Source organism: Panthera uncia (genome assembly GCF_023721935.1).
Source record: "Panthera uncia isolate 11264 chromosome A1 unlocalized genomic scaffold, Puncia_PCG_1.0 HiC_scaffold_17, whole genome shotgun sequence".
NCBI classification, from domain to species: Eukaryota; Metazoa; Chordata; class Mammalia; order Carnivora; family Felidae; genus Panthera; species Panthera uncia.
The window spans coordinates 119,805,969-119,828,527 of record NW_026057577.1 but is presented as its reverse complement, the minus strand read 5'-3'; the positions used below and the strand labels follow the sequence as shown (position 1 = coordinate 119,828,527).

Sequence of the window (22,559 nt, the reverse complement as noted above, 5' to 3'; positions counted from 1 at the left end):
GTGTCTCCCTCTCTCTCTCGGCCCCTCCCCCACTCATGCTCTGTCTCTCTCGCTCTCAAAAGTAAATAAAACATAAAAAAGAAATTTTAAAAAAAGATGCTCTGAAGATACATATAGGGACACTTTCACGTTATAGAGAAATAACATTGCTAAAATATAGGAATGCATTCTATCTAATAATGATGTAAATATTTGTACAGAGTGCTAAATGGCTATATTTAGAATCAAAGTATCTTTAAAAGCTTGTATAAGGAGCTTGTAAACAAACTTGCCTTTACACACATTGCAGAAGATGGTTACGAAATTTATACCACATCAAATAAGGAACAAAGTATCATTAATATAAAGTCCCTCAGGAGAAGCCTTCCTGGCCCCAGCAAAGACAACTGTGGACCCTGAAGAAATGAATGCCAAGTCCATAATAAATCACATAGCAACTGACTAAAAAGGTCCAAAAGGAGACTGCAAATGCCTAGACTTCCCTGGCTGAGAGATTCTAATTTGTAAGGCACCTGGAAGAGAATAAGAGCTAAGAAAACACAATTCAAGAGGAGACCTCCCCACAATCTTCCCACATCACTGTGGGATAAGGAAGTTATGGAGCTACCTTCCGGAAACAGAAAAATCAGTAAGCATACAGCCTCTAAATTTTAATGAGATTGGCAGAAAACTCATGTGGTCAGGAAACTGAAAAGTGGCACACTTCTCAAAGTGAATCATGCTGGTTTGACTCCAAAAAGTCACAAGACTAATCTTGATTTTGCATAGAAATCCCAAATGCAATACTTAAAGTTATGGTTAAGTAATGTGGCCACCTGCAGACTGTTAAGCCACAGAAGAATGTCCCAGTATGCACTGGCTAATAACAGGGAAATTATTTTTCATTTAAAATATTTTCTAGTAAGAAAATTATAACCCAGCATTATCACGTACTTTGTATAATTATAAAACCTGAATTTTTCAACATGACAGTTGTTGTTATAATTTTCCACGAAGATATTACTCATTAAACCTCATTGTTAACTTTGATTAGTGAGATTGAAAGAGAATAGATCTACTATGATTATTCATGCCACTCATATTTTCTTTCACAAGCACTGAAAAACTGAGTTATGGCTCTTGCCTTATACCTAAAAGACACAGGACTTGGAAAATCCAACATTTGAACTGACTGCAGTTCATGACAATGGCTCTAAACGGGATCGGGAGGCCTTCACCTTGTTAAAAATTACTTTTAAATAAACTATACAAAATAGCTGTTGGAAACAATAATAAAACTATGTGAATAAGCACATTTCCACATGCAATGTATTTAATGATGTGATTTGATGGTAGGATTTGTTGAACTAATAGTTATAGGAACAATTAAAATATATTACAAAAAATTTAGAGGTGTCTGGGTGGGTCAGTCAGTTGAGCATCTGACTCTTGATTTCCTCTCAAGTCCTGATCCCAGGATTGTGGGATCAATGGAGCCTGCTTTGGAATCTCTCTCTCTCTCTCTCTCTCTCTCCCTCTGCCCCTCTTCCTGACTTGCATATTCTCTCGAAAAAAAAAAAAATTAGAAATTATGTGACCAGATTTCATGTGAGGCAAATATTGGCAGGTCAGCTGATTAGTAATATGACATAATGGCTTCAGACTAACAAAAGATACTTTTAAGTATCTATCACTGAGAAGTCTTAACCATTTTAAGATTAAACTATACATGATCTGTATAACCTATACTGCAAGCAATCGACAGAGGAGAAGAAAAGCAGAAGCCATCATGGAATGAAAACAGAAGAAGCCAAGAAGAGAAACAAAACAAAAGTTGGGTGTAAGACATGGCAAAGGGTGAAATGGAATGACAATGAGATAACACATGAACTTATCTGACCATTCTTTACAACAGAAAGAAAAACTGAAATTTGGAAATTATTCAGTTAATACAATTACCGTAGAAAATTTGGCTAATTTGGATCAAGACACCAAGTTTGGCACCTCTGCACTCTTGTTTATTTGACAACACTAATTAGCTTGTTCCTCTTCGTTTCACTTTCTATTGTGTACTTACGCCTAAAGCTACCCTCTAACAAAACACCCAGATGAAAATGGGGTGATTCATTCAATTATTCAGATGTTTTGCCTATATCAGTAAGGCTTGAATTTTGTTCTTGTTTCATTTAGATATTTTGGCAGTATACATCATTTCAACAGAAATTAGACCCAAGTGGTAAATTTTTGTGTAATTCCCTAGAGACATATGCCAGGCCACAAGAGGATAGAAAATAACATTTTTAAAATAATTTAAAATATTTGTTAAACAATGTCGGAAAATATACCCTCATCTAACATAATAATTAAAAGAAAAATTAATCAGCCATATTTCACTCAGCGATCCAGACTCCCTACCATATATTATCTGAAAATCACTACCAGGGAAGAAGGCAGGCACACATAAAATAGTAGGTATAGTTACTGAGTCGTTAGTACATACTGTAGGCACTAGGATAAACAACACAGTATGTATATGATTCTGTTATTAACTCACATGGGGATGAAGAGGCATTAACCCATTAGTGCCCAAAGTCCTCTCTCTAGACTTGAATTTTCATGGAGTCATCAGAAAAATGCAAAGGTGCTAAATATCCTCAAACCTTCTACCACTTTCTTATACCCTTCACTGTGTGTTTTGCTAATGATTCTGCTTTTCCCATGCTCACTATCCTGTGATATTCAGGAAAAGCGTGTATGGGAAGCTACGTATACACCAAGGGGGCCAATTAAGCCTTTGTCTATAGTTTTGAATCATGAATTTGGTTTATAAACTCGAAATTAATTTATAGGTGGGTTTTGCTCTTCCTTCACTTGATTTTCTTTTTGGTCTTCCCTTCAGTCAAGATTTCCTGAAGTTTGGTATTATTCCTCTAGAGTCTAAACTTCAAGGGCAGTCCTTGTCCTTACATCTATATTTTCAAATCAAAATTAATATTTTCCCATAGAACTTCTTCTCTCTTTTCTACCTAGCACGCATTCTGGATCTCTTATATTGCACAATAATTAAGACTGCTAAGGTCATTTCTATGATAGGTCACATATTAGACAATGACATAACTAATCCCATTTAAGAGCTCATTAAGTTCTCAGTATACAAGACTATCTTAGGATTTGGGAAACCTCTGTGATAACCCTGAGCTCTGTGCTTGGGGGAGGAGGGTACAGCAGAAGGATGGACAACAACTCAAGGAAGCAACTAGTAATCAGTGGGGGAAAATCCATGCACCTGAACCTCCATTACATTCCCTGGGTTTCTTAGCACTAGCACTAGACCTCATATTGGAACATGAAAATATTATTCACATTCTACCCTAAACACATGTGTGCACACACATACACGCCACTTCAGTTTTTCTTTTCAGAAATTACTTTTCCCTTTTAAACTCCATCGTTCATGTAACCCAACTTCAGATACCTGATAACCTTCAGTGTGACTTGCTCTATGTCCCCAACCCCTCTTACCTAGCCCCTAAGGTGTCATCTTTTTATTATACATGTACTTGGTTGTTTTCACTTCTTGTATACTTCTAGTACATCACCTCCTCCCAGTGTCTTAATGACTTTAAAGAGCTATGTAGGCCACTGAACTTGAGCAGGAGATGAGGGAGAAGGGGACCCAGACATTTTAGAAATAATGATATTAAGTCCATTAAGAGAAGTACACTCCTAGACAAACATCATTCTTATCTGATGAATAACCTCTTCAAAGACTGGTATGGAGGTTTAGAAGGAGTTCTGAGTTGCTAATTAATGTCAGAGTTTAAAAAGCAGGTTTAAACATGATTAAGATCACATTTCCATGATTGAAACATTATTATTTTATGTTGAGTGCATTTATCTCTGGCAAGAGTGTAATCTAAAGGATGTTCAAACATGTAACGAGGTCATAAATTGTGAGGGTAGTTTCACTATAGCACACATGTAGAAATTCAAATGCATAGTTTCTTTTGGCAGCTAAAAGACTGTAAGAGTATGTAAGGTAAATCTCTCTTATAACACACACATGGGCACACATACACATGTGTGTGAAATGTTATTAAGATCTTCACTGAGAAGACTATTGAACTACTGGTATTAAAGATTATCTAAGTATTGAATTAAATCTGGCCACATTAAATCAGTTTCTTACATACTTTAAACTGGATTGAGATATTCTAGTAATTCTGTCTTGTATTCTTTTAAAGGATTTTGCTATTTAACAAACCCCAAAAACAAAGTAATTGTCTTTGGGATTTTTGTTGCTTCACATTAAGAAAAAAATCTGATGTTATGATCCTGTGAAGTGATTTTGGTGGGAAGATAGGCTCTTATTTCTATACCATAATGTTTCTTGCAAAACAACTGCATCAGACAGGTCTGAGATCTCTTCCCTCAGAGGTCTTTCTACCCATTTCTTCTAAGACTGTTACCACTCTTTAGTTCTGTAACCACTTGTTGGGGTATTTTAAAAACTGACCAAAAAAAAAAAAAAAACTGACCATAGTGCAAATTTATCAGGAAAACAAAAGTATACCAGGTACTTCAACCAAGAGATTTTAATGTAGGGAAATAGTTAAACAGATGCTGGAGAACTGAAACGCCTAAAAATGAACACTATGCTAATTATTGCAAGAAGCTGCTGTCATCTCTAGGACTGGAGAAAGAAAGAAAATAATTTGAGGTTTTCAGAAGCCAGATGCTTGGAACAGTGGCTCTGATGAGTGAAGACTCAAACTTCGGAAGATGTCCATTGCCCAGCTTGTGTGCATAGTCTGAGGGTAATGAGACTGATTCTGGAAGTGTGGCCATGCTGAGAATTTGAGGAAAAGCTGGGATCTACACCATCTGCACCTGCCAGGGAGGGTCTTTTCTGGGGAAGTGCCAATCAAGAGCATCGAGCTAAAAAAAAAAAAAAGAATTAATTCACTTCCTCGTCCTGCCTTGCAGTATCCTTTAATGCCCCCTATTGGCAAAACCTAAGAGAAAACAAGCTACTAAAGTAGATATATAGTTTGCAGAGAATATAGTTTTATCTCAAACCAGAGATGTAGAAACCTGGGATGGTCATCAAGGAAAAACATCCTAGCAACTGGCATGTGTGATAGACAGAATAATGACTCCCCCAAAGTTATCCACATCCTAATCCTTGAAACATGTGTATATATTACCTTGCATGGCAAAAGGAAATTTGCAGATGTACATATGTCAGGGATCTTGAGATGGGTAGATTATCCTGTTATTGGGGTGAGCTCAGTGGAGTTTTAAGTGTCCTTGGAAGAGGGAGGCATGAGGGCCGAAGGGTCAGAGTCCAGGAAGGAGATGGGAAGACAGAAGCAGAGGAGAGGGAGATCTAAAAACGCTATACTGTAATAGATCTAATGTTATATTCTAAGTATACCATTCTGAGTAACGAATAATATCTTATTCTTTTAAAAATATATTTACTCTAGTAACAATTTCTCTAATATGTTTGGAATCAATCAGAGCTTTGACTCTAGACAATTTAGAAAATAACACTGTACACTCCTCTCCGAGGGCAGGCAAGATGAAGCTTAGAGATAATTGTGTAAACACTGTCCATTACATGCTCAGTAAATATTGTCAACTAATGCCTCTTTTTAGATTTCCATTACTTCCTCTAAGAATTTTGAGTTTAATGGATTTTTGTTCAGGACTTTTCTGCCTACTCAACTCAGTGATGTTGCCCCCACTGTTGGGAGAGCATGGACGTGCCCACAATTGCCTGAGGTCTATAGCCCTGTAGGCTGATCCTCCAGCAAACTCAAGAATTGAACCATTTTTTAAACAGAAAGGAGAAAACAGTCATGTGATGACTTTGGAGGAAAAAAAAAGTACCTTAAAGGGAATGGTAGAAATACAAGCAAAGTGAAAAAATTATATTGAATAAATACTAATTGTCTTTTAAACAAAACTTCATTTTCTGTTGGCCCTATGTTACTTTCAGCCAAGATGGTACAAAGCAAAAGGACATAGTTTGTTTGCTTATTGTCTTTATTCCACTATAGTTAACATACAGTGTTACATTAGTTTCAGGTGACAATATCAGGGTTCAACAATTCTTTACATTGCTTAGTGCTCATAGTGATAAGTGGAATTCTTAATCCCCATCACCTATTTAACCCATCTCCCCACTCACCACCCTTCTGGTAACCATCAGTTTGTTCTCTATAGCTAAGAGTCTGTTTTCTGATTTGCATCTTTTTTTCTTTGATCATTTGTTTCTTAAATTCCACATATGAGTGAAATCATATGGTATTTGTCTTTCTCTGATTGACTTCTTTCACTTAGCATTGTAAGCTCTAGCTCCATCCATGTTGTTGCAAATGGCAAGATTTTATTCTTTCTTATGGCTGAATAATATTCCATTGTGTATATATACCACTTTTTCTTTAACCATTCATCTATCAATGGATACTTGGGTTGCTTCCATAGTGACTATTGTAAAAAATGCTGCAATAAACATAGGATTGCTTTCATCTTTTCAATTTTTTTTTAATATTTATTTATTTTTGAGAGAGACAGAGACAGAGTGTGAACAGGGGAGGGGCACAGAGAGGGAGACACAGAATCCGAAACAGGCTCCAGGCTCCGAGCTATCAGCCCAGAGCCCGACGCGGGGCTGGAACTCACAAGCCATGAGATCACGACCTGAGCCAAAATTGGATGCTCAACCGACTGAGCCACCCAGGCGCCCCTGCTTTCATCTTTTCAAATTAGTTTTTTTGTATTCTTTGGGTATAAATACCTAGTAGCGGATTTATTGGATCATATGGTAATTACATTTTTAATTTTTTAAGGAACCTCCATACTGTTTTCCATAGTAGCTGCACTAGTTTGCATTCCCATCAACAGTGCATGAGGGTTCCTTTTTCTCTACATCCTTGCCAACACCTGTTGTTTCTTGTGTTGATTTTATTCTGATGGGTGTGAAGTGATGTCTCATTGTAGTTTTGATTTGCATTTTGCTGATGGTAAGTGATTATGAACATCTTTTCATGTGTCTATCAACCATCTGTATGTCTTCCTTGGAGAATGTCTGTTGACGTCTTCTGCCCATTTTTAAATGGGATTATCTGTTTTTGGGGTGTTGAGTTGTAGAAGTTCTTTATATATTTTGGATACTAACCCCTTATCAGATATGTCATCTGCAAATATCTTCTCCCATTCAATAGGTTGTCTTTTAGTTTTGATTGTTTCCTTTGCTATACAGAAGCTTTTTATTTTGATGTAGTCCCAATAGATCATTTTTTCGTTTGTTTCCCCTGCTTCAGGAGACATATGTAGAAAAAGATTGCTATGGCTGATATCAGAGAAAATTACTACCTGTGCCCTCTTCTAGGATTTTTATGGTCTCAGGTCTCACGTTTAGGTTTACACAGGACACTCTTTAGATTCGTCCATCCAAAGAAAACAAAAGGAAGGAATCTTCTACATTTCCTTTCTTCCCTCTTCATCCTTGTTCCACTACAACTAAAGTTTCGAGTAAAGACCTTGCTAAATATTGGGTCAGTTTTGGGGCACCTGGGCAGCTCAGTTGATTAAGCATCCAACTTTGGCTCAGGTCACGATCTTGCAGTTTGTGGGTTCACACCCCGCATCAGGCTCTGTGCTGACAGCTCAGAGCTTGGAGCCTGCTTCAGATCCTGTGTCTCCCTCTCTCTCTACTCCTCCCCTGTTCATGCTCTCTCTCTCAAAAATAAATAAACATTAAAAAATTTAAAAAAATATATTGGGTCAGTTTTCACAATCTGATATGGACCATTTGGAAATTGAGAAAGAATGGGCTTTACTGTATTCACTTAGGTCTTTTTTTAGTATTTTAAATTAGTTTTGTAATTATCAATATAAATATTATATACACAAAGTAACAACAGGGGACTCTACCCTGTGGAGTTAATTAAATACCTATAAATTAGCATAGCTCCTCTTCCAAGGCTACATCACCCTATGACTTAAATGTGTGCTTTAATTGCAAATGGAATGCATTTGAATTCCTTTGAGTTTTATTTTTATTATAATTCTCCCAATCTTTTTTCTTCTGATACCCAGTGGAAAACCATAATCTTTCATTTCATCATTTTTATCATATCACTCTATTTTGGCGCTAATGGAAATATTTAAGTAATCTATGGTTCCAAGAAAGAAAAAATAACACATAATATTAAATTTCATTTCCAGAAAATTTTACTACATTTTTAATGGACAAGGGACTGTGCTATTTTAGTACTTTATAACACTTTATTAGGTATTGTGTAGTATGCTTTTCTTCGAATTTTCAGTGTGTCCCTGCAGTTTCAGGAACAAGAGCAGACCCCACAGCAGCAATCCTTTAAACAGGAATTTTTATTGACTAACATTCAATCAAGACAAATGTTCCCAGCATGTTAAAATATAATGATTCTTGCTCTACACACAGTTGGATGATGCTATAAGCAGCAAATTTTTACTTGTCTGATTACTCATCCATTCTTCCTCTATGGGGTTTCAGTCCAGGATAGCTTGCCCATTGATAAAATTAGGCATCACATACTTTAAGGTCAAGTTGTAGTTGTAATCATAGAATTGTGGAATTAACCATTTGGATAAGTACATCACAGTCTATAAATATATTCTCTATCAAATTTCTACTAGAAAATCAGAGCAGTATTCATACAGAGATAAGAGTCTTACATTAGGCTAAGTCAAAAATTATTGATGAAGGTGGGTTTGTTGTCAAAGAAAAAGAACAACCTATTTCTTTATAACCAGGGAGCTGGAGACCACCTCAGCAGGTACTGCTTTCTTAGCAGACGTTCTTGCTTAGGTCTGTCTGCATAAATTGGGTATTTCTTAGCTTTATACCTCCAGATCCCAAGAATAGTGTACCCTGGAATAGTGAAAAGAGCTGGTGGGTCTGACTGACATGTTTTTAAACCTAGCTTCTTGATTTGGGTAGTGGTATGACAACTGTATGCGTTAGCCAAAATTTGCAGAACTGAACAGCTAACAAGGAGGAATTTTGCTGGTATAAATTATATTTTCTTCATATATATCTTAATAAAACCAGAGAGAAAAATAATATACCCACAGCATAGGAAATTATGATAGTTCATGAGTTTTATCTACTATTAATCATTTCAGCTGCTGAATGACCTCACAGAGAACTTAATTTTTAAACTGTCTTCCTAGAGTTAAGTCCTATATTTTACAATTTAAAAAAATAATGTCATTTAGGTGTTTCAGAGGGCAACTATGCTTTTGTTTTCTTTCTCTATTGATTCAATAAAAGTTTTTCTGACACTCTCTAAACCTAAAGTAAAATGTGGAGCTTTGCTTATGACTTTTTACAAGGCTCCTACTTTTATCATGGGTGCCCATCATATTGGAGAAACATAAGATCTCTATGAGGTTCATGATCCTTGTATGACTTAACTCATAGAATGGTGTGATGAGCACCTCTTGTATAAATGTCAAGAATTGCAAGGTTTGGGGCCAATACGAGATAGAAGAGGGAAAGGCCACTTGCTAGTTCAAACTCTCTAATTCGAAAGCTGAAAAGCAAAGGATTTCACTTGTGAAAGTCCAGCCTCACCAACCATAGATATGGATGTAGTAAGTCATGTGAATACCTCCTTCACTTACTGGTGACTTTGAATGCACCTCCAATGGATATGATACCTATTTTATGGAAATTTATGGAAATCAAGTGGGAGAATGTATAGAGAAGCATGTTGAAATTGTGAAGTCTTGTATAAATGTAAGATAATATCAGTGAGTATGAATGTATGCTGTATAAAGAGCTTCCAATTACAATGCTCTGTAGCTCTTTGCAGTGCCTCACCCCAAAAAACCATTTGTTCACTTGCTTTTGAAAGCCACGTATGAGGTTTCAACTGGTCAATATGTGACCACAAATACTAATGAGCCTCCCTTTATAGCTTGAGATGGATAAGTCTGGGATGGCTATTATCAAACAGGGCTATTATTTTAGTCATTAAATAGACAAGAAGTTTACGATGTTCTTGGTCCAGCTTGGCATCTAAGCCAACATCCAACACTGAGAAAGCTTAGGACAACACAAAGCAATGATTTAGACAGAGCTCTTTGGCTGCTAAATCCATCCACAGCAAAGTTTGTTGATGTGATATGAAATCGAAAAACCAGACTTAGAATGCTTTAATTCTTGCATAAAATCTTCCATCAGAATGGAGTTAAACTAGTTTTCCAATATCCTAAAATGGATTACCAAGTGGTCGTCTTATTGACGATGTCTACAAACTCATCCTCAGAAAGGTTTGCACAGAATGGGACTTCTTTTTTTGTGGAAAATGAACCAAAGGCAAAGGTCCTAAGTCAGTCCATGCCAGAGGCATCCTCCAGGATCTGCTGGTGAGATAAGGAAAGGCTAACTGCTAAAGGCTCCCTTCTGGTTGCTAGAGGCTCCTAGACTGCAGAGTCCAGCTGGTGAAGCTGCTCAGTTCTCTTTTTGAGATATTCATGCCTATTTGGTATCAGCTGAGCTACCCACAGGAGCTGAAGGGCTGTTAGCTTTACAGTCTGCTGCTCAGGGGCTTAGGGGACGTCTACCAAGCCTAAATCCTGCACAGACCTCGATGTACACGGCCTGTTGTTTCGCCCCAAGGAACTGTGACCTGGTGCTCTGCCCATTCATTGGTGTGAGAATTTGGGATTTGTGTTCATCCACCTGTTGGCTTATCTTTTTTTATTTTATTCTGTTTTTTTTAAGTTTTTATTTAAACTCCAGTTAACGTACAGTGTAATATTAATTTCAAGTGTGATTCAATAGTGATTCAATACTTCCATACCACACCCAGTTCTCATCGCAAGTGCCCTCCTTAATCCCCATCACCTATTTCACCCATCTCCCCACCCACCTCCCCTCTGGTAACCATCAGTGTTTTCTCTATAGTTAAGAATCTGTTTCTTGGTTTGCCTCTCTCTCCCTCTCTCTCTCTCTCTCTTCCCTTTGTTTTTATATTCCACATATGAGTGAAATCATATGGTATTTGTCTTTCTCTGACTGACTTATTTCACTTAGCATTATACTCTCTAGTTCCATCCATGTCATTGCAAATGGCAATATTTCATTCTCATTTATGACTCATATTTCAATATTTATGACTAATATTCCAAGGATACCACATCTTCTTTATCCAATCATCAGTCGATAGACCCTTGGGCTGTTTCCATAATTTGACTACTGTAGACAATATTGCTATAAACATTGGGGTATATGCATCCTTTCGAATTAGTATTTTTGTATTCTAGTGTTGCAATTGCTGGATTGTAGAGTAGTTCTAATTTTTTGAGGAACCTCCATACTGCTTTCCAGAGTGGCTGCACCGGTTTGCATTCCCACCAACAGTGCAAAAGCGTTTATCTTTCTCCACATCCTCGCCAACATCTGTTGTTTCTTGTGTTGTTGAGTTTCGCCGTTCTGACAAGTGTGAGGTAATATCTCATTATAGTTTTGGTTTGTATTTCCCTGATGATGAGTGATGTTGAGCATCTTTTCATGTGTCTGTTGGTCATCTGCATGTCCTCTTTGGGAAAATGTCTTTTCATGTCTTCTGCCCATTTTTAAGTTAGATTGTTTGGGTTTTGGATATTGAATTTTATAAGTTCTCTACATATTTTAGATACTAACCCTTTATCAGATATGTCATTTGCAAATATCTTCTCCCATTCAATAGGTTGCCTTTTTAGTTTCATTGATTGTTTCCTTTGCTGTGCAAAAGTTTTTATTTTTATGAAATCACAATAGTTTACTTTTGTTTTTGTTTCCCTTGCCTCTGAAGACTTATCTAGAAAGAAGTGACTATGGTTGATGTCAAAAAGGTTACTGTTTATGTTCACCTCTAGGATTTATTATTTCATGTCTCACACTTAGGTCTTTAATCCATTTGAATTTATCTTTGTGTATGGCATAAAAAATTAGTCCAGTTTCATTCTTTTGCATATACCTGTCCAATTTTCCCAACACCATTTGTTGAAGACACTGTCTTTTTCCCATTAGATATTCTTTCTTGTGTATGTTCTTTTAACTAATGCTTTTTACTTTTACTAAAATCTAATTTTTAATTTTGCTTGCCTTTGAAGTATAATGCATATCTAGTAAAGTGCATAGAGTACACAAATCTTGACTATACAGCTGGATATGTCTTCATATATGTATATTCCTGTGTAACCACCACTGAATCAAGGCAGAGATCAAAATCAACCTATATTGCCCATCCTCCCACCCTTTCCCCTCTGGCAACCATCAGTTTGTTCTCTGTATTTATAGGTCTGATTCTGCTGTTTGCTTGATGAATAATAATATAGATTAGATTCTGATATGTTTACTGGTTATTTGGATCTTATTTATGAAATGCCTGAAATTTAAAAAAAATGTATGGTTTGTTTATATCATATTAATTTACATGAACTCTTTGTATATTCAGGATACCAGGCCTTTGTCAGACATATAAATGACAAATATTTTCTTCCAGTATATGGCTTGTCTTTTCATTATCATAATGATTGATATCTTTTGATGAATTAATAGTCATAATTTTGTTGAAACCCAGTTTATCAGGGTTTTTTTTTATGGTTAATGCTTTATGTATCTTGTTTAAGAAAGTCATGCCTACCTAAGGTCATAAAGATATCTTCTGTATTCTTCCCAAAGCTCTGTTTTTTTCTATCTTGCAAATAGAGATCTATATTCCCTCTCAAATTAATTTTACTGTATGCTGTAATATAGGAGGCAAGGTTCACTTTTTTCATAAGAATAATGTTATAGCACCATTTAATGAAAAGCCAACTTTCTCCCACTGAACTGCAGTGGCACCTTTTTAATAAATCAAGAAATTCTGTATGTGTGAGTCTATTTCTAGACTCATAATTCTGTCCAGTTGGTCTGTTTGTCTCTCCTTGCATAATACCACACTGTCTTAATTACTGGAGCTTTACACTAAGTCTGGAAGTCTGGTGTTGTAAGCCCTCCAGCTTTGTTCTTGTTCAATATTATCTAAGGTTTATTGGTACTTTCATTTCTATATAAATTTTAGAATCAGCTTGTCAATTTCTACACAAATCCTGCTAGGTTTTGATTGGGGTCAGATCAAATTTATAGATCAATTTGGAGAAAATGACATCTTACAAATATTGAATCTCTCAATCCACAAACTTTATTCATCTCCCCCATTTAAGTATTCTTTCTTTTAGCAACAAGGTTTTTGGGGTTTTTTTGTTTGTTTTGTTTTGAGACAGAAAGAGAGGGTGCAAGTGAGCAAGGGGAAGAGAGAGAGAAGAGAGAGAGAGAGAATCCCAGGAGGGGCAAAGGGAGAGGGAGAGGGAGAGAGAAACAAGTGGGGCTCACCCAAAGCAGGGCTCATGGTTTTTGTGGGGGTTTTTTGTTTTTTGTTTGTTGTTGTTGTTGTTGTTGTTGTTGTTGTTGTTTTACCTGAAGAAGGGCTTGAGCTCACGAACCTGAGATCATGACCTGAGCTGAAGTCAGATGCTTATCGACTGAGACACCCAGGAGCACCAACACTAGTAGTTTAATTATAGACATCTTATAAATCTTAAGTTTAACTCAGAGGTACATAGTTTTTAGCTCCTATTTTAAATGGTACTGCTTTTCTAATTTTATGGTTTTATTTTTGGCTGAAATATAGAAATAAGTACTTTTTCCATATGGGTTTTCCATCCAGCAAATTTGGTAATACCTTAATTCTAATAGTTTATAACTTCTTTTGAATTTCTTATATAATTATGTCATTTGTAATAGAGGTAACTTTATTCTTCTCATTATATAATATTTTTGTAATTCTTATTCCTTTTTCTTCTGACTGGAACCTTCAAAAGTATGTTGAATAAACATGGTAACAGTGGACATTTCCAACTTTAAGGGAAAAAAGTTCAGTATTACACCATTAGAAATGATGTCAGCTGTAGATTTTTTAGATTCCTTTTTATCACATTAAAAGAGTTCTCATCTTAATTTTCTCACAGTTGTTTTGTTTAAGTCATGAGTGGGGTCGTGCCTTTTTTGTATCTATTGAGATGATAATATGATTTTCTCTATTTTAAAGTTATTTTTAAAATGATATTAATTGGTTTTTATATATTAAACTATTACTGTATTCCTGAAATAAACTTTACCTGGCCGTGAACTATTATGTTATTTCTATCTTATTGCACTCTATTTGCTAATATTGTGTTTAGAAATTTTGCATCTATGTTCATGGTAGATAAAAAGATGTAATTGTTTCCCTATAATATCCTTATCATGTTTCAGTTTCAAGGTTATACTGACCTCACAAAGTGAATTGTAAGCATTCTCTTTCTTTATTTTCTGAAAGAATCTGTGTAAATACAGTATTATTTCCTGAACTTTTGGAGGAATGAACCAGTGAGGCTGTTTAGGCCTGGAGTTTTCCTCATGGGAAGGATTTTGATTATGGTTCCAATTTCTTTGGCAGATATAGGCCTTATTCAGATATTCCATTTTGTGTCAGTTTTGGTAAGTTGTGATTTTAGATAATTTTCCTATTTTATGTAAGCTTCCAGAGTTCTTTACATAAAATTATTCATAATGTTCTTATTAATTTATTGAGTGTAGGGAAAATCTTTAGAGCTAGATATAGATGTGGACTTCCTCATCTTGGGAATAGACTTCAAAGTCCCCAAAGACCAGAGCAGCCACACAGAGCAGGGATTACACCTTAGGAAGGAAGAATGCAGAAAGAGAGGAAGAGGACAGAAGAGAAGGGGAAAAATAGAGAGAACTAACAAAAAGCAAAGCTCAAAACCATAGCAACAAGTTTACAGAGAGCCAATTTCTTAGGCTAAGTTTAACTCAAACAGAAGTTGACTTGGTAGACACAACTTTTCCAGGGCCTAATATTCATTTATTTTCTTAAGCCTTAGTCTGTTGGATATGGGTCTGAATAAAGACCTTCAACCTCTCATCCCATGAAAATACTGAATGGTACAATTGACGGTCCTGGAGAGACCACACCCAGAACTGTATTCCAATCCCCAGTCACCTGACACTAACAGATAAGACACTGAGGTTAATGACTTGCCCCAAATCATATAGTTAACCAAAGTTGCTGTTTAAGAGGTTAATGCAAAAATATCTAAGTTTCTTTCCAAGAATTGGATTGCCTGATAGTAATGATATACTTCGTTGAGACCCTTGATTGTTTTAAATTATATGACATGAAAAACATGCCCTTGTTAACCACTTTTTACAATTAGGGAATGGGAAATAATATGCTCAGGACCTTGGCATCACAGGACTTTTCCCATATACGTGTTTGATAAATTTGCTTTCCTCATGTTCATTACAGCAGAAGTCTGAAACACCACATCTGGTCTCAGATTTGAAGCAGCCTGCAGTCCCTAAAATAGCTACTATATATTAAGCACTTACTATGTACCAGTAGCGGTGCTAAGTGCTTTATATGGAATCATTCATTCATTCAAAACTGTTAAATGCTTACCATATGCCAGGCACTGTTCTGGGCACTGGGGATTCAGTAATGAAAAAAACAGATCAACATCCCTGTCCTCATGGTCTTAACTTCTAGTAGTGCCTATAGTCAAATACGCAATCTGTAAGTTTATTGCTTAGTGTATTAGAAGATAAGTGCCAATAAAGATCATAAAAGCCTAAGGGGGGTAGATAATGCTGGAGAGGGAGTATTCTATTTTGACCAGGGTCGTTAGGGTGGGTCTCACTGAAAGGTGACGTGAAATAAAGTTTTTGGTTTGGTTTTTTTATATGAGAGAGAGAGAGCGAGCGAGAGACAGAGTGAGAGAGAGATTTAGAGCACACATGGGGGAAAGGGGTAGAGGGAGAGCGAATCTTAAGCAGGCTCATGGAGCCTGATGCAGGGCTTGATCCCACGACCCTGGAATCATGACCTGAGCCAAAAACCAAGGGTCAGATGCTCAACTGAGGAAGCCACCCAGGAACCTGAAATAAAATTTTAAAGCAGGTAAAGAATGAGCTAGGTTCATAATGGGGGTAAAGAATGTTCCATAGAGAAGGATAAGCCTCCAGAAAAGCTTCTAGGCAGGAATATCTCTAGACGCTGAAGGTCACAATTGCTAACGGGAAGAGACCAGAAAATAGTAAAAGTGAATAGCAGAGAGGTTAGAGGGGCCAGATCACATCTGACCTTGCAGACCACTATGCAGACTTTGGCTTTCCCTCTAAGCAAAATGGCAAGCCATTCTAGTACTGAGCAAAGATGCAACATGGTCTGACTTAAAAGTATGCCTGTAACTATTAGTGCTGTGTTAAAATAGTGTTAAGACAGCAAGGGTAGAAATAGAAAGACCATTTGGGATCATCTCATTTAATCCTCACCACCACCCTGTGCAGTAGACACTATTACAAAACCCACTTTAAGATAAAGAAACTGAGGCTCAGGAAGGTTACTTAACTTGCTCGATGTCACACAGCCAACAAATAGTATAGAAGGCCATAATTAGAAGTTGCATGTATGGCCCCTCCATGCACTGAATAAGTTTTAATTTTCCTAAAATTCTTCTGGATACCCTTTTCCATGTTGGTGGTTGGAAGTCATTAAAGCAGAGGCTGAAGCTGGTTTTAGATATTTAGTTTCTGTTAAGCACATCGGAAAAGAAAAAAAAACAACCTCTTTTACAATAGCCCACTGAAAAGTCTCACATGTTGCTAAGTCTAGACTTCAAAAGGCTAGACCATACCAAATCTACGTCCACTCCATTGTCTACTGAATTTGTTCACAAAATATTTTCTAAAAGTAAGGACATGAGGTGTGAAAGAATAGCTCTTGCCTCAAAACCTCATTCATAAAGTTGTGGTACAGGCCACACCTGAACTATGTCCAAACAAGCAGTGCAACTGATATGTGCCTCAGAAGTTTCTGAAATTACCACTCATATCAGGGCATCAGAAGGATGGTACCCAATTAACAGACAATGCAATCTCATGCATGAACTGTGGGACTTGAAGTTAGGCATTTTGACTGTGAAATAGAAGTCTTACCCATTTTTTAATACTGGTTTCTGTATCACATTGGTCAGGCATCTTGGACCAAAACACAGAAGACACTCAGAATCTGTGGGCTCAATAGAAGAGTTGTTACTTTGTAATTCTGCCAAGTGCTCTGAGCACGCTGGGTTCTCAAAGCATTTTTTAACAAATTTCAAGTATAAGTCCTAACTTTATTTTTTTAATTGTCAAAAGATATACATAACTTAAACCTTAATATTTGAACCATTTTAAGTGCATGTTCTGTGGCATTAAATGCATTCACATTGTACAACAATCGTGATCAATCCATCTGTAGAACTTTTTTCATCTTCCTAAACTGTTTGTTCCTTCATTAACTCACCATTCTCTCTTTTCCCAGCCCCTGTCCACCACTTTACTTCATCTTTTTTAATTTGGCTCATATGGGTAACTCACATAAGTGGAATCCTATAGCGTTTGTCCTTTTGTGACTAGCTTATGTTCACTTTAGCATAAGGTCCCTGCGTTTCATTCATGATGTACCATGTGTCAGAACTTCCTTCCTTTTTAAGGTAGAATAATATTACACTGTATATATGCACCACATTTTGTGAATCCATTCATCCATCAATGGGCATTTGGGTTGCTTCTTACCTCTTGTCTATTGTGAATAGTGTCACTATAACCTTGGGTATGCAAACATGTCCTCAGGACACTGTTTTCAATTCTTTGGGATATATACCCAGAATTGAGAATGCTGGATCATATGTTAATTCTATTTATAATTTTTGGAGGAACTGACATACGTTTTCCATAGTTTCCATACCGTTTTCCACCCTTTTCCATCGTTTTCCATCCCTACCAATCATTTACAAGAGTTCCAATTTCTCCACATCCTTGCCAACATTTTCGAATCGTTTCCCTCTATCCCTAGTTTAATGATTGTTTCTATCACGAAAGGTTGTTGAAGTTTTCAAAAGCTTTTTCTGCATCAACTGAAATAATCATGTGTGTTTTATACTTCATTCTACTAATGTGGTGTATTGCCTATGTTGAACCGCAAACTTTGTTTTTTATTAGCTCGAGTTTGAGCAAGTTCCTAAACCTAAATTTGAATTTCCTTCGCTATAAAATGGAGCTGATACTAATACCCACCTTTATTGTTAAAACTATTAAAAAATAAATTATGCAAATATAGCACTTAGTACAAGGACTGAAACATTCATGTTCAGAAATGATAGCCCTCATAATTGCCATCATTGTCTCATATTTTTCACTAAAGTTAACAGTAGACAATAAACTTATTCAAAGACACACAGAGAAGAGCATAAGTATACTTTTTAAAAATGCATTTAAGATTTATTCCATTCTTACCACTCCCTGGGCAAAAGTCAAACTGGAAAAACGAATGATTTATACCCAACCCCCCCAACCACAGAGTCTGGCCAGCTCAGCCAATAACTAAAAGAACAGATACTATTTTGGTGTCCCTGTCCTTTAGCTCCAAACCTCATACTCTGACTTCTCCCAGAGGGAGCCTGAGTCATCTGCTGCCCAGTCATGAAGGCAGGATGGAAAGAAAGATACTAATAAGAAAGGAAAGCAAAGGAGGAAAGTTCAAATAAGGTTTAGCAGTGAGGAAGGAAGGAAGGAGCCATGGAGAACAGGAGAGTAAATCCGATGTATCAGGCTATTGTCATCAGCCACCTGAGACAGAAAGCCTCAACACTTACCTTTCACACCAAGTCCCTACCAGCCCCAACACATCCAGTAGCCAACCTTCCCTTACTCTCTGATGTTTTCCTTAGCTCAACTCTTCCCTCTTCTGACTGGGGTAATGAAAAATAATGCAGAAAATAGGAAGCAGGTTATTTTGGCAGAGAGGTTAAGCTATTGGCTAAAATTTAAGAGTTTCTTAGGATTATTTGTATATTATAATTCTTCCTGCTTCTCATTACCACAGTGACAGAAACTATACTCTTACAAGACTAGTCAGGTTTTCATAAAACTTCTTTTTCAAACTAGGCCTGATAGCTCCCAGACCAGCTAGTTGTGTCCATTTGATTATCGTACATCATGCGTCTAACATCTCTCCACCACCTCCTTCAAGTCTTTTCCTTTTTTTTTTTTTTTGTTTATTTATTTTGAGAGAGAGAAAGCACGAGTGGGGGGAGGGGCAGAAAGAGAATTCCAAACAGGCCCTGCACTGACAGTGCAGAGCCCGATACGGGGCTAGAGTTCACGAACCCTGAGATCATGACCTGAGCCGAAGTTGGATGCCTGACTGAGCCACCCAGGCCCTCCTTCAAATCTTTCAATTTTCATTTAATGATTATTTACTGGCAACGGAGTGATGACCATCTCAAGTCTGTGCCATCATAAACTTCATGTTCCAGTAGAGGCGACAATAAATAATAACCCTACAAATATAAATTATAATGAGAAGGTTGTAATGTGTTCCACAAAGAAAGATAGAGGAGGAGGCATTTGAGTAGAGATATCCAAGCAAAGCAAGAAGCATGCAATCTTAGGGTGTAGATTTCCTGAAGAGGGCACAGCAATGATCTCACACTCTTTTTCCAAAATAATTCTGAAGAAGGGCACTTTTACTGCAATTTCAAAAAATCTGGTTATTTTCTTAACCACCGTACAAACCAAGGAAGATAGCACTTTTTCTTTCTTATTATCTTACAGAATGACAAAGGTCAAATTCTGACAAGGGTCTCATGGCAGGAGAGCCTCCTTAAGCATCTAGACTGCAATCTCTCAAACCACACTCTCTTTACTCCCTGTAATGATGTAATAAAGCTTCCTAATTAAAACATGCTTCATTCGTTGACAGCCAAGCTCTCTGCTCAGATTGCCAGCCAAAACTCAGGTTCAATGAAGTTCCTGGATCATCTGCAACCTGGTGGTTTCCTTTAGCCTAGCAGTTTTTTGCTGTTTTTTTTTTAAGTTTATTTATTTTGAGAGAGAAAGAGAGAGAAAATACAAGTGGGGGAGGAGCAGAGAGAGAGAGAGAGAGAGAGAGAGAGAGAGAATTCCAAGCAGGCTCTGCACCGTCAGTGTAGAACTCAAACTCATGAACCCCGAGATCATGCCCTGAGCCAAAGTCAGATGCTTAACTGACTAAGCAACCCAGGTGGCCCTAGCTGAGTATTTTTAAGTTCACAGTTATCTAACAACCAGCTACACCTAGTTAAGGGGAAAATTGAACCCCCAATTAGACATTTGCCATGATATGAAATCAGAGAGGTGAAGGTGTTGCTGGGAAATCAGAGTCCATGATGCCAGGCCTTAAAGAGGAGATAATCAGGGAAGCCTGGGTGGCTCAGTTGGTTGAGCATCAGACTTCAGCTCAGGTCACAATCTAACTGTTTGTGAGCTTGAACCCCGTGTCGGGCTCTGCACTGACAGTTTGGAGCCTGGAACCTGCTTTGAATTCTGTGTCTTCCTCTCTCTCTTTCTCTCTCAAAAATAAATAAATGTTTTTTAAAAAAAGGAAGATAATCAAAATAGGGAGGCACAGTTTCCAGGAGGGTCTAATTGTCATGATAGACTGTGGTCAATTCATGCATATGGTGAAAGCTTTTCAAGGGAACTTGCAAATAAACATTAATATGAAAACAATGATAAGGTTAACTCCAAGAATAACCCTTTTCCTCCTATACATGATATACTCTGAAATTTGTGAGACTGTCTTTCCATCTCCTCTAGAAAATTAGGGGGAATTTCCTAGTCCCCAAAGTTCTTCAAGTATCTCAGTAATAGGCTCTAGAAAAATGGGCAGACTTGCCTAATTAATGAATTTCTGAAAAAGCACTTTGAAAATCTCCCCATCAAAGGAGAGATTTAAGTGAAAGGATCATGAGGTTACATATTTATATCAAATAAGATGAAAAGGACAATGATGGGAAGTGATACAGTAGTTAATCAGGAAGACTGTACATGATTCTTTATCCCAATAATAGTCATTGTCAACAAGCACATTCAGATCATAGCCTGAAAGGAGATTCTGAGCGGCTCTACAGTAGCGAACTGAGTCTCTCTCTCAATGTTCTTTCACAAGAGATTAAAATAAATCTCACCTATAGATAGCAATTGCATTGGAAGACATAGCAATAACAGGTGCCACTTTCTAAGGATGAAGCTAAGTATTTTTCATGTGTATTTCATTTACAACCCACTTTAACTTACAACAACACTTTAAGCATGTACTAGTCGTCACTAACATAATATTATTATCATGTAACTCCACAGCTACTGAGTCTTGGAACCAGAATTCAAACCCAGCTCTAATTCCATAGTCTTGTTCCCCCAAACTTTGCATTATATTGCCCTAAGAATCCTCATTTTATTTTTCAGATTTTTAAAAATTTTTCTCTCTCCTTAATAATTTTCTATTTGTATTTACAGACCAGAAATAAGGTATAGTGCATCTTCTGGGTGATAGATGGACAACATATCTTTTTGGTGTTATTTGAAGCATTCTAGAGAATGCTTTGTTCATTTTGCATTGCTCTTCTAGCATGTTTAGCTTCAGAATTCAATAATGCGTATAATATTGTGTTACAAAGACAATACATTTCCTTTGAGGCATAGTGTTATTGAGACACTTTCAGTGCTGTGAAAAAAAATTAAAAGCTATTAAAACCAACACCGAGGAAAAATTAAAAACACGTAAATTTTTGACAAGATATCTTCAGAGCTATCAGGAATTCTCTGGGGTATGTATCCTTCTGTGTCCAACCAATCCATCATGATTTTCTTCATCTAATACACAGGCACTTACCTAACCCTTCACACTATGTGGTCTGGGCACATGGGCAGTATTATCTGGGAGTCCAAATGGAAGACTTCCTTTACAGCACTGTAGTCTGTCATCTCCAAATTTTATACAATTCCAAATTATTCTTCCACTATCCTTAGAAGGTAGAATTTCCACTTCTTGCTTTGAGTTCAGTTCATATCTTCATGAAATTTCTCTGCAGGTTCATCCAGAAGCATTAGGATCAATTAATCCTAGGCAGAAGTCGAATCGAGTGGAACCCAGCAGAGATCAGAGCAGTATGGACTAGGGAGCCAGAAATGGTGTGTCCTCCTTGGAGTTTACTCTACCATGTTGGGGAGACAGATGATAAATACAACAAACATGTAAAATATGTAGTATATCAGAAGGTGTGATACATACTGTATTAGTTTGCTGAAGCTTCCATAATAATGTACTACAGCTAGCTGGCTTAAAACAACAAAAGTTCATTCTCTCATAATCTGGAGGCTAGCAGTCTGAAATCAAGGTGTTAGTGAGACCGTGCTCCCTCTAGAACTCTGAGTAGACTCCTTTCCTGCCTCTTCCTAGTTTCTGGTGGTGAACATCAATACTTGGCTTTCCTTAGCTTGCAACTGCATTACTCCATTCCCTGCCTCTGTTGTCACTTCTCATTCTCCCTGTATGTCTCTGTCTTTCTATGTTTTCCTCCAGTCATAAAGGCATAAGTCATACTGGCTTACAGCCTACCCTCAT

The 22,559-nt window shown here is 37.0% G+C and overlaps 1 long non-coding RNA gene across 1 annotated transcript; it reads right to left on the bottom strand.

Annotated features, from left to right (window-relative positions):
• Nucleotides 1–4,559: 4,559 nt before the first annotated feature.
• LOC125934626 (uncharacterized) lies at nt 4,560–22,500 on the bottom strand. Its single transcript, XR_007461475.1, has 2 exons — nt 21,828–22,500; nt 4,560–4,917 (listed from the first exon to the last, which is right to left on the bottom strand). It is a non-coding gene; the product is annotated as an uncharacterized LOC125934626 (long non-coding RNA).
• Nucleotides 22,501–22,559: the final 59 nt, after the last annotated feature.